The following is a 16,245-nucleotide window of genomic DNA, read 5'->3' as shown; positions in this document are numbered from 1 at the left end:
CCTGGCCGAGGTGCCAAGAGTGTGATTTAGTAATGAGGTACAACTGTTACTTGAGTCCTTTAGGATGAAATCTTATGTAGAAAACAATGTGAGTTACTTAGGTAGGAGTAAGAGGTTTTCAGAATTTGACAGTGCCTTTTATTACACTGAGGCCCTAAGAACACATTTACAGAATTGCACATGCTGTTAATGATCCCAGTGTGATTCAATGTGGGAATTGACAAAATGGCCTCAGGCTCTATGCCTCCAAATAAAATGTTTCTTAATCTTTACCCTGTTGGCTACTCATTCTGATTTACATTTCTCTCAATTTAAATTTTGAGTTACTAATACTGAGTAATTATGACTGCAAATTTTTAACATTCATTATAATTTATAAATATTTCTAGGACTTGTTTTTTGTGTGGTATTATGGATACATATATGGATATATGTATTCAGAATATAGCTTAATTTTCATTTAGACTTTGTACATTGCATGAAAAAAATAATTCTCATCTTTATAGGAGTACTATTCTTACTAGATTTTGGCGAAGCAGAATTATCTTTTCATCACCCTGGTAACTGCCACATGCTAACTTGTAAAGGCCATTGTCACATATAAATGCCTAAAACCAAATAATGCATAATTCCAGATTGCTATATATTTATCCTTAATTTAGCCTGTAGTCAAAGAAAAGTCATTTAACCTGCTTGTTATTATGCTTCAGTGAGTTTGAGCAGATTCATTTATTAACTTTTCAGAGCTGGGGTCTTGGATTTTTGTCTTTCAAAGTTGAAGGTTTAAATTAAAGCAATACTCCTCATGTACAAGGCTTAACATAAAGTATCTTTATATTATAAATACATTAATATTTTGCTATGGCATATAAGCACCAGTTTCTGGAGTGATATTGCATATTTTTGCTGATTGGTAGCATCCAGCAAGTTTGAATGGATCACAAATATACATTATAAATCACCCTGCATCTAAAAGGAAAGACTTAATTGTTTTCACGATTAGACACTAAAATTTTAATCTGTTCAGCTAATAACGTTCTCATAATATACACAGTTAGTGAGGTTACCAATAACCCAAATACACTGTAGCCACTATGTATTTTTTTCTGATAATACTCTTAATTTTTCTTATTTCTTTTAGATCTAACAATTTGGGGGGGATTATATTCCTTCATATGTACATTAAATAAAGGAAGTCATTATTCAAACATGATATGCCTGCATTGCATCCCAAGTATAACACCTTCTTTGTGTTAATTATATTCTTCCAGTAAATGGGTGGCCAACATATGAGTTTTGTTAGCAAAGGGAGTTACATCATGGACACATCATGCATTTTTCCTTTCAGTCCTCAAACAGATAAGCAGCAAAGGTAATGAGCTTTTCCTTCAAATAGCTCCTTACTCATCTTGGGAAAGTTGTTCCACAATATATGCATGATTGATTTTAGTTTTAATTAGTTTTGATCAGAAGTTGTCAAAGTTACCTAATGGCCCAGCTAATAAATTTAGGATGATCAATTTCTTTTACAAATGGATCATTTGATGTAGAATGAGGTCTTACAAAGCATATACCTCTACTTACTGTGAGCTCTTAAAATACAAAAATTACTTTATTTTTAGTGAACTTTTTTCTCATCCAAGCCCCATGCTAATAATAATTTTGTAATTAATTTAACAACCATCAGTGTCAAGAGGAAATTGCAATTAAAACAAGGTTTGATCTGAGAGGTATGTAGGTAAAAATTGTCATAACAAAATATAACTTATTTCTTCACATGTTTTCTTAGTAACAAGACAGTAAATTCATTAGTGTTTTTTTCTTCCTATTATGTGTTTTTAGTTTGTTTTAAAAGTAAAACTTGTTGAGTTTAATATTTAAAACATATTTTAGTTTTAGATTGAAAACTTTAAATTCCAAATCCTAGACCTAATATTTTATCTAAGTCAATAAGCTAAATATATTATACTATTTACATTCATACTCTAGTGTTTAATGATATGGAAATTTCTGAAAAAAATTTTTACATGCTCAGCACATGTCCACTATCTTTTCTAATATTGTATCTAAGAGACGGAATAATTTCAAGTCCTTGATGAAGTCAAAGCCGAGTTAGAGATGTTTTGGTAATTTCTAATTTCCAGTGGATCAATATGTAAGAGAAAAAAATAAGAAGAAAAATCCACCTAATTGTTTAAAATATTTTTAAAATGTTAGTTACATATTTTGTAATGTACACAAGGTGGGGAGGGACACAAGAAAAATGCAATTACCTTCTGGAGTGTGGGCCTCTTGTAGTATTAAGGGGGACTTAATGTAGTAAGTCCTGCTCCATTTAATGGCAGAATTCCACCATTATTATGTACAAATTACTATCTTATTTTAGAAATTTAGTTTCCATTTTAGGAAAATATTTGTTCAAAAGAATAATTTGATTTTTTTATTTTTACTTCAGGCATTTAACAATAAAAATTTATTCATGCAAGAAGATAGTTGTATTATTGTACAAAGTTAAACTGCTATTTTTTAAAAAACATTTTTACCCTGGCTGGTGTAGCTCAGTGGATTGAGTGTGGGCCTGAGAACTAAGGGATCTTGGTTCGATTCCCAGTCGAGGGTACATGCCTGGGTTGCAGGCCAGTTCCCAGAGGGGGACACATGAGCGGCAACCACATGTGGATGTTTCTTTCTCTCTCTCTCCTTCCCTTCCCCTCTAAAGTTAAATGAATAAAATCTTTTAAAATTTTATTTATTTATCTATTTATCTATTTATTTATTTATTTTTAGGCAGAGGGAAAGGGTGGGAGAAAGAGAGGGAGAGAAACATCCATGTGTGGTTGCTTCTCACGTGACCCCTACTGGGGACCTGGCCCACAACCCAGGCAGGTGCCTTGACTGGGAATCCATCCAGTGACCCCTTGGTTTGCAGGCTGGCCACTGAGCTACACCAGCCAGGGCAGTTACACCATTTTTTTAATCGAGTAATCTGATCTTTTATAGTCACATAGATTTTCTGGTTTAATTTTTTAAAAATGCAAACAAGTTATAGAGGGAAAAGAATTTGTGGCCTATTTAACACAGAATTATATTAAATATTTTTATCTACCAAGGCTATGTATGCATATATCTAGTTCAAGTACTTTGATGGCCATGTAGAGAATCAGTAAAAAAAAATTAATTATATTTGAACATTCACCAGTATCACTTATGCATTGCATATTTTAGTGTAACTTAAAATATCCATCATTATTCTCCAACTCTGTGTTACAAATACCTAGTTATTTATACATTTATAGCTGATGTGGACCCCAGCTTGTAAGGTCTGCCACATTGTGGATGAGATATGAGACATTCACAGGGACTACTGAGTCCTGTGGAGGGAAAGGGCGGGCATGGCTTTTCTCTCAAGGGAAGAAAAAGCCTTGGCCTCCACCATGACAGGCCTTTATTTTTTTTTTCTGGGGGTATTACATGATGGTCCCCATTTACTATGCACAGGTTCACTTTAGGAGTTTACCTTTTTGTAGAAAGCAAAGGAGCTGATGAATACTAATCACATCACAGAAGGAGGATATTAGCAAATGAGAAGGGAAAAGTGGCTGAATCAGTTACACTCCATACTGGGGAGTTTTAGCATGGATTTTAGGAAGTTACATTAAGCACTTGCTATCTCAATTCAGGCTGAGGGAGTTTTAGCAAAAGCAAGTCTCAAAGTGGCCTAGGTACATTGCAGGCCTGATTCCCTATGGGAGATCCATCCATGGGCGTGGGTCCTGTGCATCAGACCTTGCTTTCCACTGGGAGCTAAGCCCACACCACGCAGAATGGTCTCCTACATATATCTCAACTGGTGTCTGTATACTTGGCTAATATTATATAACTGTGTGATTTATATTTGTTGATATTAATGCTAAACACTTAATGATACCTTCAGAAATGGCCACAATCTCTCTTCATCTGTTACATGGTCAGATACTTAAATGCTGCTTTCTCTACTGTCTTATACTCTGTCAACAAACTTTCCCCTGTTTTCCTCTGCTGTAGACACTAAGCCTCCTCATCAAACTCCATTCCTGATAAAATGTCATCATCTAGTTTTACTCAATGATGAATAACTTTGAGAGAGAAAACTAGATATCTGAGCCAGTTGGGATCACTAAAAATGATATTCTAATTTGGAACACCTACTGTGTTTTCTTCATTGAGTAAACTTGCTGGCTTTCTCAAATCATTTTCTAGGTGCTTAAGCAACTAGTTCTCCACTAAAAACTAATTCTCCACTTAGAGAATTCTTCTTTAAGAACACTTACCATGTATACATCAATATAATAATTTACAATATATAATATCAAAGCTTTATGACAGTCGTAATTATTCAGCAAGAGCTCTTCTCTTCAGAATATACCATCTCCACAGCAATCATCTCATTCCTGTAGATTTCAAGGAAGGTATACCCTTTCCAGACTGGTTCTTCTGAAAACATCTATGCGACTCTCTTCTGAGACTTCATCCTATGCCCCTCTCTTTCCTCTTTTTAATTAAAATTATTGTATGAATTGGTTAATAAAATTTTATAGGTTTCAAGTGTACATTTCTATGATACATCATCTATACATACCATTGTGTGCCCGCCACCTGAAGTCAAATCTCCTTCCATCACCACATATTTGACCCCCTTTATCCTTTACTACCCCCACCCCCCTTCTCTCTGGTTACCACATGCTGTCATCTGTGCTTATGATTTCTTTTTGTTAACTAAGTCAGAAACACAAAGTTAAGTAAAATATGATTTCACTCATGTGTGATATATAAAATTATCTCTTTATCTACTAAATCTTGAAAGACTATTAAGGACTAGGGTTCATAGAATAACCTCCCCAAAAGATGCCCATATCCCAGTTGTAAAACCTGTGCATATAATGGCAAAGGGTCTTTGCAGATGTGATTAAGTTTAAGAATCTTAAAATAACATTATACCAGATTATATGGGTGAGCCCAACATAATCACATGGTACTTAGAAATAAAATATGAAGGCAAGAGGATCTATTAATAATTAGAGAATTACAAGAGTTATAAATTTTTTTTCTAAGAAAACTCCCATGTATTGTGTTTCTAGTCAAAGTATTGAAAAGTGGAATGTCCTTAGCATGGGACTATATATTTTATTGTAGCAAGGAGGAAAGCTTAGTGACTATAAAGAGATGTACTACATTAGTGGATATGATTGGAAGGTATGGCAATGCTCACCTGACTGCTTTAACTTTCTTAGTGAATAATGAAGTGAACTCATAAACTGAAGGTTTCAGTGGAAAATAGAAATGGAGAGAGAAAAGAAAAACAACGCTTACTTCATAAGTCTTTGGAGGGAGAGGGGAGTTCCCTTAAGTAACACCTTTCAAGTAAATCAGGTAAGTAAGGAAGTTTAAAGAGAAGATTATGGGTTAATAAGAGAGATGTGGTACCAACAGTGTCCCAGAGGGCATAATTGAAAGGCCTAGAAGGATGGCAGTTTGGGCTACTTTAGGGAATATACAGAGAGAACAGTATGGAGATGGTTTGGAAGTGGGGCTTCCAGTTACCACTAAGATAAAAGGGATATGTGGTATGATAGGAGTAGTCCTGATACATCTTAGGGAAGATGAGTAAAATGTGGAAGTTACAGCCCACATTTTTGTGAGTGGGAGAAGGCCTTATCAAGTGATGATATCTTTAGAAGCTTGCTGAACTGTGGGAGCGACTTTCCTTGCAAGTCCCCCCATGTATCATGGATGAGAGTAAACATGACTGAGACATGATCTGCTTGGGGAGGAGAGGTGGCCAGTTTCCCAGAGGAAAAAGGCCTTGAGCAGTGGCCAGTTTCTCAGGGGAAAAGGCATTGAGCCCCTTCCTCCAACGGCTTTTATTGGGTTGCAATACACAGAAATACAGTGCAGCAAGGATCAAACAGTAGATAACATTTCAAAGAAATCTGAGCGCTTAGTCTGAGTCTGAGTCTGAGTCTGAGTCTGTCAGGAAGAGAGTTTTAGAGTTTCCTGCTCTAACCCTTAACATTTGAATAAAAGCACTCTTAGCAGAGCAGATTTCACAGGTTTATCAGAAAGTCTTTGTGATACTTGATTTTCCCCCAGGACACTCTCTAGCAAGGCAAGGAGCTTCACCCCTCCCCAGCAGGTATTCAGGCTTAAGGGGATTAGAGCCAGGAAGTGCTTCTCCCAGAGAACAAGGGGACTCAGGCTTTGTCAAAGCCTGGGTGGGGGGCAAGAGTCCATTGCTCTTTGTTGCAGCCCCCTGAGTCCTTCCATGATGGCCTCCCACATGATCGAGTCTGGCTTAGGATGCCCCTCTCTGTGAGGGGCCTTACTCGTCAAGGACTTCTGACCATGATTTGGGAGCAGGGAGGAAATTGAGGCAGCATTTGCTACCAGAGACAAGCTTTGTCTCCTGCAGCTCACATTCCAGAGGTCATTGCTCGCTCATCCTTAGCCACAGGAGGCAGAGTTACAATTCCTGAAACCAGGCAGAGCGGTCCCCAACACTGAACAATGACAATCTGGGGAAGGGGTTGTCAAAGAGCATCTATATGTTCCATTGTGTTCACCACCCAGGTTAAGTCTCCTTCCTTCACCATTTATGCCCCTTTGTTCTCTTCTACCTCTCCCACCCACCTCTCCTTCTGGCAATCACCATGCTGCTGTCTTGTCTATGAGTTTTTGTGGGGTTTTTTGCTTAACCCCTTCATCTTTTTTACTCAACCCTTGAAACACCCTCCACTCTGACAGTTGTATGTCTGTTCTCTGTATCTATGAGTCTGTTCTATTTTCTTATTTTGTTCATCACATTCCACATATAAGTGAGATCATATGATATTTGTATTTCTCTGACTGGTTTGTCTACCTTAGCATAATAGTCTTCAGGTCCATCCATGCTGTCATAAGAAGTAAGATTTCCTTCTTTATGCAAGGCCAAGTAGTATTGCATTGTGTGAATGTACTACAGCTTTTTTTATCCACTCGTCTACTGATGGGCACTTGGGCTGCTTCCACATCTTGTCTATTGTAAATATGTCGCTATGAACAAAGTATATAACACAAAACATATATTTGTGTTGCAGCCTGTCAAGAACTGGCAGGTCCACACTAGATTCTGGGAGATGGAAGAACATGTGTGGAGCTGTGGGGATGCTTGACATACCTTTATTCATGGGTAGGTGAGCCATGTATCCTGCAATGTGTATGTCTCTCTACAAGTCTCTGTGTGGCACACTGCATGTCACTTGTCTCCTTGTGTGGCACATGTTGTGGCCCTTGTTACCCAGCGTGGCACCCAGCGAGAAGTCCCTACCTGTATAAGTACTAGAAGCAAACAAAGCTGGCTCAAGCCAGAAAATTATATAACATAGCATGATTCTTCTCATGCAAGCCCACTCAAGGCTATGGGAACTGTTGATCGGACCCTGCATGTGCCTCTGCAGGTCCCCTTTGGAGAAGTGTTTATTCAGGTCCTTGGCCTGTTTTCTTGTTGACCCCTTTTTTTTTGGTGTTGGTTTTTTAAGTTTTTTATACATTTTTAATATTAACTCCTTATCAGATATGCCATTGGCAATACAAGAAGGGGGAAAAGTAGGTTTATAGTTATTTGTATGGAAAACAATACAATCATTAAATAATAATACAAAAATAAACTCTTGTGTTCCACCTGGTCACAAATGAAAACATACTTTTGACCTGCCCTGCATGTCCTCTCATTCAGTAGCTTGTCTCCTCATTTTGTTGATGATTTCCTTTGTTGTTCCCAGTTATCTTTTTTCTTCTTTTTTTTTCCTTTCCCATGGGAATATATCAGCAAATAATATTGCTACCAAGAAGTCCAACTTTTTACTACCTGTTTTCCTGAAGAATTTTTATGGTTTCAAGTCTTATGTTTAAATCTTTAATTCATCTTGAGCTTATTCTTATGTATGGCATACAAAGGTGGTCTGGTTTCTTTTCTTTTTTTGCATGTATTTGTCCAGTTTTCCCAACATTATTTATCAAAAAGACTATCTTTACTCTATTGTACTTTTTTGTATCCTTGACTATCACTTTATTTTTCTGGTGTATAAGCTATTTATTAACAGACACGTGCTAGAGATTTATTTCTTCTTGGGCACACCTACAGTCCTATCCCTGCAGCCTGTGGTCTTGGTGTGCTGACCTCGAACACGAAGACCCCAGAAGTGACATAGCCCTCTGTGGCCCAACTTTTCTTCAGCTGATAACAGGTATTCATGAAGCTCATTGTCCAGGCCATTGGCCAGGATCTGGCTGTAGTAGTTTCCATCCTTCACATCTTTTTGTCTGTGCAAGAACCAGTCTGGCATCTTGTACTGGCATGAGTTCTGCATCGTGGTGATCACTCATTTCACCTCATCCTCTGTGAGCCCTCCTGCCCTTTTTGGTGAGCTCGATGTTTGCTTCCCTCAACACCATATGAGCAGGACCTTCACCTCACATCCTTCACTGCAGTGATGGCAAACACTATTTTCCATCAGCCATCACAACTGGTGTTGAGTCCCCACAAAACATTCTGGAACTTGTCAGGAATCACCAGAGACATGGCTGCATGTAGCCCTCCTGGGGAAGAGCTCACTTTTTAAATATAATTATATGTTTTCTTGACTTTTCTCAGTCTTCATTTAGAAGAGTTATGTGTGGATGTGTTGTATAACTCTCACTTACTTGCCAAGAAATGAAACTTCACAAGTTTATGACTGCTTTTACATACTTTTGTCTTTTTCCTCAGAAGTTGTTACTTTTATTATTGCTGAATCTCACACTGCTGGGTGGTAGAAATAATAGAATAATCTGATTAACATTTTACTAACATAAATAGATATTGTATTACTTTTTAAAATCTCTGACTCCTGGGATAAAAGTAGAAAAGTTCCGAGAGAAAAATAGAGCGTTTTGAAACTGAAGAGTTAATTAAAGAATCAGTTCAACTATTAGCTGGAAACATTGTCAAGTGTTTCTCTGACAGAATGTGTAATTCTCTCTATATTAGGAATGTATTTTTGAGCCCTGGCTGCTATGGCTCAGTGGATTGAGTGCAGGCCTGTAAACCAAGGGACACCATTCAATTCCCATTCAGGGCACATGCCTGGGCTGTGGGCCAGATGCCCCATAGGGGGTGTGTGAGAGGCAACTGCACATTGATGTTTCTCTCCCTCTTTTTCCCTCTTTTCTCCTCTCTAAAAATAGATAGGTAAATAATTTTAAAATTTTACCTTTCACACTGTGGAAAAAATAAAAGTTCATGCTAGAAATCACATGCAAATAGTGAATCAAATGTTTTTCGAAGTTTTATAATTATCATAGAATTCTAATAACCAAGATTTTACTTAAATGCTTTTTTTGTTGGCATAGAAAGATGAAGAAGATACATTATTATCAAGGCAGTTTGTTGGTAATAGCAGAATCGGATTTTCACTGATTTATTCATGATTCTTATTACTGGCATGTCAGCCAATTAGCAGTATCCATCTGCAAAACAGCTTATTGAAGCTTGGAGTGACTCCTACAGCTAGGGAAGGATGCACACCTAACTGGATCATGCAGAAATCAAAGCAAATCAAAGCATTATCAGAGCCAACTCTCATTAAGCTTGTACTATGTGCTGGAGAAAATTCTAACTGGAAAGCAACAACTCATTTAATCTTCAAAAACACCTTATGTTGCTATTAGTAATCATCCTTATTTTGCAAATGAAAAAAAAAGCAAGTGATGAAGAAAGGGATAATAAGTAGCCTATGTTGACCCATCTGGTCAAGGGTACAGTGGGGTTGTAAATGCAGGAAGCTCATACCTGAGATTAAATAAGTACTTTGGGAAACATTAGACTAACACTTTAGGGAAATAAATTACAAATAGGGTTTCACTTCACTTTTTACTCCTGATTATTGACTTTTGAATTTTTCTTATTGCAGGACTGAGAAAACTAACTGTGGTAAGTGGGAATGCAGGTGGGATCCAGTTGGGTATGTTCCTTTGTTTCAAATTTTTAAGTTAATATTACTGCTTACTTATACACTTAATCAAGAGATGAGCAGGTGTTGGTTTGACATGTGGTTGTCATTGGTTTGGACATGGAAATGGTCCCTGAAGAGGTTTATGCTATGTTTGAACACTGATTACAGAGCCCAAACAATTGAAATGACAAGAGAAGTCTCCTGTGTATTTGTTCTTACTGACAGTGAGTTTACTGTTTAATTCCTTGTCTGATTGTTATAAATAGCCTTTAAAACAAATACGCATTCTCTCCTAAAACCTCCAATTATATTACAAAGTCAGGCTGAAACTGGTTTCTTTTTTTTTAATTTTAATTTTTATTTAATTCTTGTTCAAGTACAGTTTTCTGTCTTATATTCCCGGCCCTGCCCCCACCCAGTGCTCCCCACCTCCCACCCATTCCCGCCCCCCCCACATTAGTTATTGTCCATGTGTTCTTTATACTTGTTCATGTGAGTCCATCCCCTTTCCCCCTATGATTCTCTCCCCTCTCCCCTCTGGACCCTGTCAGCCTGTTCTGTATTTGAGTGTCATTGGTCATATTTTGCTTGCTTATTTGTTTTGTTGTTTAGATTCCTGTCAATGGTGATATCATATGGTATTTGTCTTTCACCACCTGGCTTATTTCGCTCAGCATAATGTTTTCCAGTTCCATTCCTGATGTTGCAAAGGGTAGGAGTTCCTTATTCCTTCCTGCAGCATAGAATTCCATTGTATAAATGTATCATAGCTTTTTGATCCAGTCATTTACTGATGGGCATCTAGGTTGCTTCCAACTCTTGGCTATTGTAAATTGTGCTGCTATGAACATTGGGGTGCATAGGTTCTTTTGGATTGGTGTTTCAGGGTTCTTAGGATATACTCCTAACAGTGGAATTGCTGGGTCAAAAGGCACATTCATTTTTAGTTTTCTTAGAAAATTCCATACTGTTTTCCATAATGGTTGTACCAGTCTGCAATCCCACCAACAGTGAACTAGGGTCCCCTTTTCCCCACAAACTCTCCAGCACTTGTTGTTTGGTTCTTTGGTTATGATAGCCATTCTGACTGGTGTTAAGTGGTATCTCATTGTGGTTTTAATTTGCATCTCTCTGATAGCTAGCAATATCAAGCATCTTTTCATGTGTCTCTGGATCCTCTGTATGTCCTCCTTGGTGAAGTGTCTGTTCAAGTCCTTTGCCCATTTTTTAATTGGGTTGCTCACCTCTTTTTGAATGGAGTCAAGTGAGTTCTTTGTATATTTTGGAGATTAAACCTTTGTCTGAAGTGTCATTGGCAAATATGTTTTCCCAAGCTGTTGCTTCTCTTTTTATCTTGATACTGTTTTCCTTAGCCATACAGAAGCTTTTAAGTTTGATGAGATCCCATTTGTTTATTCTTTCCTTTATGTGCCTTGCTCTAGGGGACGTATCAGTAAAAATATTGCTGCATGGAATATCTGAGATTTTCCTGCCAATGTTCTCCTCTAGGGCTTTAATGGTTTCATGACTTATATTTAAGTCTTTTATCCACCTTGAATTAATTTTGGTGTATGGTGTAAGTGGGTGCTCAGGTTTCTTTTTTTTTTTTTTTTTGCATGTAGCTGTCCAGTTCTCCCAACACCATTTGTTGAAAAGGCTATCTTTACTCCATTTTATGTTATTGCCCCTTTTGTCAAATATTAATTGACTATAGAGAGTTGGGTTTATTTCTGGGCTCTCCGTTCTATTCCATTGGTCTATGTACCTGTTTTTATGCCAGTACCAGGCTGTTTTGATTACAGTGGCCTTGTAATACAGTTTGATATCAGGTATTGTGATCCCTCCTACTTTGTTCTTCTTTCTCAAAATTGCAGCTGCTATTCGGGGTCGTTTATGGTTCCATATAAATTTTTGAAGTGTTTGTTCTATGTCTGTAAAATATGCCATTGGTCCTTTAATAGGTATTGCATTTAATCTGTAAATTGCCTTGGGTAGTATGGACATTTTGATGATGTTAATTCTTCCAATCCATGAATGCGGTATATGTTTCCATTTGTTTGTGTCTTCTTTGATTTCTGTTTTCAGTGTTGTGTAGTTTTCTGCATACAGGTCTTTAACCTCCTTGGTTAGGTTTATTCCCAGATATTTTATTTTTGTTTTTGCTATATCGAATGGGATTTTTTCTTGATTTCTGCTTCCGCTGTTTCATTGTTGGTATACAAATATGCCTTTGATTTCTGGATATTGACTTTGTATCCCACTGTTTTGCCAAATTCATTTATTAGTTCAAGCATTTTTTTGGTAGAGTTTATAGTATTTTCCATGTACACTATCATGTCATCTGCAAACAATGCCAATTTTGTTTTCTCCTTTCCGATTTGGATGCCTTTTATTTCCTTTTCTTCTCTGATTGCCATGGCTAGAACTTCTAATACTATATTCAATAGAAGTGGTGAATGTGGGAAACCTTGTCTTGTTCCTGATCTTACTGGAAAAGCTTTTAGTTTTTGCCCATTGAGTATGATGTTGGCTGTAGGTCTTTCACATATGGTCTTTATTATATTGAGGAATGCTCCCTCTATTCCCATTTTTCTGAGTACCTTTATCATAAATGAGTGTTGTACCTTATCAAAAGCTTTTTCTGCATCTTTTGATATGACCATGTGGTTTTTGTCTTTGCTTTTGTTTATGTGATATGTTACATTTACTGATTTACGAATATTGAACCATCCTTGCATCCCTGGGATGAATCCCACTTGGTTGTGGTGTATGATCTTTTTGATGTATTGTTGGATGTGATTTGCCAATATTTTGTTGAGGATTTTAGCATCTATGTTCCTCAGCGATATTGGCCTGAAGTTTTCTTTCTTTGTTGTGTCTCTATCTCGTTTTGGAATGAGGATGATGCTGGCTTCATAAAAAGAGTTGGGTAGTTTTCCCTCCTTTTGTGTTTTTTTGGAATAGTCTGTGAAGAATAGGGGTTAGCTCTTCCTTAAAAGCTTTGTAGAATTCTCCTGTGAAACCATCTGGTCCAGGGCTTTTGTGTGATGGGAGTTTTTTGATTACTTCTTCAATTTCATCTGCTGTTATTGTCCTGTTCAGGTTTTCTGCTTCTTTTTCATTGAGTTTTGGAAGATTACATTTTTCTAGAAAAAAATATGGAATGCTTCATGAATTTGTATGTCATCCTTGTGCAGGGGCCATGCTAATCTTCTCTGTATCATTCCAATTTTAGTATATGTGCTGCCGAAGCTAGCAATGAAACTGGTTTCTTAAGAGATTTTCTATATCTTCCTAAAAATGGGCAATGGAAAATTAATTGAAGGAATTTTATTGAAAAGTATATAATTACAGGTTTCTTAATACTTGCTCCAATCATTCAAAATAATTATATTAGCAGCCCAAGTGTCTATCAGTAGATGAGTGGATAAGACAGCTACATTGCATTTACACAATAGAATACCACTTGGGTATAAAAAGAAAATTTTACTCTTTTTCTGTGATAGCATGGGTGAACATTATGCTAAGTGAAAGAGGCCAATCAGAGAAAGACAAATACCATGATCTCACTCATAAATGGAATCTAATGAACTGATTGAACTAGCAAGCAAAACATAGACTCATAGATGCAGAGGTCAGACTGACAGCTATAGAGGGAGAGGTTGGGGGTTAGACAAATTGAACAAAAAAGGAAAAGGACCTATGGGTAGACAGCAGTGTGATGATTATAGGGCATGGCTGGAGGTGTAAGAGCGTATAACAGAAATAAATAGTAATGGAAAAAAACAATACAAAATAAGCTTTTCAAATGATTTTATTCAACACATTGTTAATCTTAAGATCTGTTCTTTTAAAATGTTTTATTTAAAAAAATTATTTATTTATATTTACAGAGAAAGGATGGGGGGAGAGAGAAAGGGGAATATCTATGTACTAGAGAAACGTCTATTAGCTGCCTCTCACTCATCCCCAAGGGGACCCAGCCTGCAACCCAGGCACATGCCTAAACCAGAATTGAATCGGTGACCTTTCAGTTTGTGGACAACTCCAAACCCACTGAGCCACACCATGCAGGGCTCATCTCTTAAAAATACAATATTGGGAATGCAGGAGCCTGTACAAGATGTCTTTAAACAGGGACATGGAGTTTTAAAGAGGCAGTTTTAATTTAAAAATGGAGTAGTAGTGTTCTCAATGGTCATTATTTTGAGGACTACTAGTACAAAGGCCCTTTTCCATCTATAGTCTTTCTCAGCAAAACATGTTTACTCAATTTGCATTCAGGTACAACAACAATTCTAGCAGTTGATTTAACTGGAGCTCAGAAATAATTAAGAATTCAGAAGAAATATAAAATATAGCGTATGTGGTCTCAGGGAATAGTAGAATAGATACGTTTCAGTTAAACAAAGTAAGCAAGTATTTCCACTTTAAACACGATAAAATATTTACAACCAGCAAAAAACGTGACTTCCATAGAGGGTGGGTGACAATGAGCTTCTTTTCCTATACTTCAGTCTAGCAAAAGCCAACTTTTAGCAGAAGTCATGTGGTAGAAGATTTGGGATGTGCTATCCTTTCACTTGACACCACGGCAGCCTATCAGCTATTTGCTGGCCACCCCACCATGCTCTATCCAAGAAAGTTGCCTTTCATAAATGAAGGTGAGATAAGGATTTTCTCAAACAGAAGAAGAGGGAGTTAATTGTTATTGGACCTGTCTTTGTCTTACAATAAAATGCTAGAAAGAGTCTTTCAAGCTAAAATGAAAGGATGCTAACTATTAATGTAAAGACATATGAAAGTACCATAGTTTTTGGATCCACTCATTTACTGACAAGCACTTAGGTTGCTTCTAGCATGTGGCTATTGTAAACTGTGCTGCTATGAACATTGGGGTGCATAGGTTCTTTTGGATTGCTCTTTCAGGATTCTTACAGTATATGGTCCATTTACACAATGTAATACTGTGCAGCAGAAAGAAAGGAGTTCCTACCCTGCACAATAGCATGGATGGAACTGGAGAGCATTATGCTAAGTGAAATGAGCCAGGTGGCGAAAGACAAATACCATATGATATCACTTACATGTGGAGTCCAGTGAACAAACAAACAAGGGAGCAAAACAGAACCAGATAAATGGAAATAAGGAACAAACTGACAGTGACCAGATGGGAAGCACATGGGGGATAATGGGGGGAAGAAGGGGAAGGGTCATCAAGGAACATGTATAAAGAGCCCATGGACAAGGACAGTGGGGTGGGTACTGAATGGGGGAGCAAGAGGCTGAGTGGGGTAGGGGAGAGCAACTTGGGGAAAATTGGGACAACTGTCATTGAACAACAGTAGAAAAGGACCCCTCCAAAAAAAGAAGAAGAAACCAAGATATTGCAGTATCCTAAACCAAGGGTAAAGTTCCAATAGCAGAAGTAACAGTTAACATAAAATGCTATAGAGAGATTAAGGTAAGGCATGAGAAAATACTATGGAAAGAACAATTAAAAAGTCCAATTTTATCTTAAGAGAACAGTATTTAAAAACATAGAATACAGAGTGCAAGAATTTGAGGAATGAGTGGTTAGGAAGGAAGTAGAAGTAATGAGACTGGAATGCTCTTCCGCAGAGTGTGGCATTAAGAGAAGGATGTTGGATGAAGCAGCATGAGGAAGAGATGTGATGCTGGAAGTACATTTTGGGGAAAAATGTGATATGTGGGCATTTTTAAGCCAAGGTAAAGAAGACAAAAATGAGGCATTGAAAATAGACAAAGACAGAGAAATAATAATTAGATGTTAGAAGGAGAGATCCATAACCAGGAATAATAATGTTATAGCTGAAGCAGTGTTATGATACATTTTCCTCTTGACACAGGAAATAGCAAGAATGGTAGTTGTTGTCACAGGGAAAATATAGGACAAAATGTAGGTAAGGTGAAGAAATGTTCATCTGACTGCATTCATTCATGGTAGACTGTAAGTGAGACTTTACTCTTGTCCGGGCCATTTGCTTTTTTGCATACAGGAATCCTAGTTGGCATAATGCACAATGGAACTAGCATAAATTGATACATCACTTAGATGAAATTAAGGTGCAAATACCAGAAAATCTACAGTAAAAATTAAAGTGTTTATTCTCTCACATAAAATAAATCTGGATGAAGACAATTGAGTGTTAAAAAGTCTTTTAGCCTGGCTAGTGTAGCTCAGTGGATTGAGTGCAGGCCTGTGAACCAAAGGATT

At 37.2% G+C, this 16,245-nt stretch overlaps 1 non-coding gene and 1 pseudogene across 1 annotated transcript; both read right to left on the bottom strand.

Annotated features, from left to right (window-relative positions):
• Positions 1-8,130: 8,130 nt before the first annotated feature.
• On the bottom strand, positions 8,131-8,596 carry LOC118997964 (40S ribosomal protein S18-like; annotated as a pseudogene).
• A 4,563-nt stretch (positions 8,597-13,159) lies between these two features.
• On the bottom strand, positions 13,160-13,266 carry LOC118997975 (U6 spliceosomal RNA). The gene has a single exon (XR_005068779.1). It is a non-coding gene; the product is annotated as a U6 spliceosomal RNA (small nuclear RNA).
• Positions 13,267-16,245: the final 2,979 nt, after the last annotated feature.

This window comes from Sturnira hondurensis, unplaced genomic scaffold, assembly GCF_014824575.4.
Source record: "Sturnira hondurensis isolate 20B ecotype Veracruz unplaced genomic scaffold, ASM1482457v3 Scaffold0013541, whole genome shotgun sequence".
Taxonomy (NCBI): Eukaryota; Metazoa; Chordata; class Mammalia; order Chiroptera; family Phyllostomidae; genus Sturnira; species Sturnira hondurensis.
Note: the sequence above shows the minus strand (reverse complement) of the source record. Positions and strands in the feature narration are given on the sequence as shown.